The sequence below is a fragment of the Callorhinchus milii genome, unplaced genomic scaffold (assembly GCF_018977255.1).
Source record: "Callorhinchus milii isolate IMCB2004 unplaced genomic scaffold, IMCB_Cmil_1.0 Scaffold505, whole genome shotgun sequence".
Classification (NCBI taxonomy): Eukaryota; Metazoa; Chordata; class Chondrichthyes; order Chimaeriformes; family Callorhinchidae; genus Callorhinchus; species Callorhinchus milii.
In genome coordinates this window covers 38,476-40,754 of record NW_024705246.1, presented here as the reverse complement: position 1 = coordinate 40,754, position 2,279 = coordinate 38,476, and the positions used below count along the sequence as shown (strand labels likewise).

Below are 2,279 nucleotides of genomic sequence, written 5' to 3'. Positions count from 1 at the left end.
AAGTGATACTGGGGACTTAACGTTAAGTCAGGAGCAAGTCCATTCTTTTGAATTCCGACTCGACGTGACATTGCTGTTTACTGAGGTGCACTGACATTCAAACTCCACATAAAAAATCGAACTCGCTCACAAACTTAGCAAATCTTTGGCAATACGGCAAGAAAGGTGTGTTAGAGAATTTTATGGGTTCATTCTCTGCCGCTTGTCGGCTACCAGACAACATTGAGTCAGTGAACCAAGAGCACCCCTTGATTTTTTGTATGTGATTCGATTTGAATAACATCATTAATTTTGATAAATGTGCAGGAAATGAACAAACACACCTTCATTGCGGTATTGCCAACTGTAGCCATTGAAATTTCAGTGGCTCGTTGGCCTCGGGGTATGATTCTCGCTTCGGGGGTTCACAATTGTAGGAAAATGCGAGAGGTCCCGGGTTCAACTCCCGGAGGAGCCCACATTTTTTACGAAACTCGTCTACGTTTCACACTCCGACTGATTTTGGCAAAAGTATTATGCTGAGATCAGCAGCGATAATGGCCAATTCATTTGGGGAATTAAGTAAGACCTATAGAGTGAGCGCTGCAGTGTTACCGTACAAAATACTCCAAAATTCTTGTTTGCAGCAATATCCGTCTTTCCAGTGGTTTCGAGCTCGCACTGTGCTCTATTGGGGCCTTCGATTTGATGATATAAACGATTGAGAAAAACGTGCAGGAAATTAACCACGTCCGTTATTTTTCTGTTGCCATTGTGTTCCTTTAAGTGAGCAGCAACGTGTTGATAGTGTGGCCCTTCGCTCTTGGATTATGATTCCGTTATTCTGGAATTGGCAGTTGAGCAACAAATGAGAGAGTTTCCGGATTCAAATCCCAGTCGAACCCGAATATTAGTCGATTTTTTTCAAGGTTATCAATAGCACTGCTGTTTTCGATGTAATAAATTTTCAGTCCGTCACGAATGTAGGAAATGGCTATTTGCACGAGAGAGCGTATGCGATTTCAAGAAAGTAGTACCAGAGTGGCAGCTCCGATATTCAAGCGGCGACCTTCTGAGTCAAAGCTGCTAAATCATGCAATCGGACCACAAATAAACAAACAAACAAACAAACAAATAAACACACAAATAAACAAACAAACAACTAATGAATAAATAATAGATAAATAGATAAATAGTGTTTCCGCCAGGTTTCGAACCTGGGACCTTTCGCGTGTGAGGCGAATGTGATAACCACTACACTACGGAAACCTGTCTACACATTCCTGCTAAATCCATTCTTAAATGCATGCTTTGTTTATAAATTAAAACCAGAATTAAACCTGTGTGCCCTCTATGCTTTTTACGAGCTGTTTGAAAAAGTTGTCAAGAAGTCCCACTGCTCGGCATTTATCCACGCAATTTTGCTTCTTTTCAACGACGAGCTGATTCACTTTTGGAAGCGAGATTTAAATCTGCTTCCACCACAATTCAGGCAAAGGATTGGAGACCCTAAAAATTCTCCTCGTCTTCCCCTCTATTCCTTTTACCAAATACCTTAAAAAATTAAATTATGAAAACTTGAAAAACAAAACGGCTGTTTTATTCTCGTCACTTATTACCCTACAGGTGTATCTAGTTTTGGAATTTATAGCCTTTGGTCTTTGTCGTCCGACGACTCTTATAAGAGTCTTTGTGCATTGAGTCTTGTGCGAATTGAAACTGTGTGAATCCTCGTTAGTACAGTGTTGAGTAACCTGTCACGCGGGAGACCGGTGTTCATTTCCCCGATGGGCAGGTCGTTTTATTCCCTATGTTTTTTTTAACGAATCGAGATCCAGAGAAATTTTAATTAAAGAAAATATGTTGGTGTGAATCCAAGGAAATAGTACAAAAGTGGTGTTTGCCATTTGTGTGTGGTGGAAGTTGGATGCTCATGGATACAAATTCCCTTAGATATATTTCCTGTCGTTGTCACAATCACAGTCCTGGAGATCGGGAATTTGTTCAGACAGTTTTGGATGATATTTGTGCTTTGGGCGGTTGTGAGTGTTTTGTTCTAAACAGCAATTGTGCAAAGGGTTAAGGAATGGATTTGGTTAGTGGCTGAATATTCCGAAGTTGTGTTTTCTGAAGTTTGAAAGTAACAACGAAAGTGATTAAGTTTCATTGTCAAAGAGTCACAAATAGTGAACAATGGGACCCATTGATGACGGGCGAGTGGAGGTTTATCCTGACGGCACTTGGGGCAGATTGCTGGATATTCCTGGAATATATCAGATGCCGCTGTCATCTGCCGACAC

At 40.9% G+C, this 2,279-nt stretch overlaps 1 non-coding gene across 1 annotated transcript; it reads right to left on the bottom strand.

The window, feature by feature from the left end:
- Positions 1-1,175: 1,175 nt before the first annotated feature.
- trnav-cac lies at positions 1,176-1,248 on the bottom strand. Its single transcript has one exon. It is a non-coding gene; the product is annotated as a tRNA-Val (tRNA).
- Between the last annotated feature and the right edge of the window lie 1,031 nt (positions 1,249-2,279).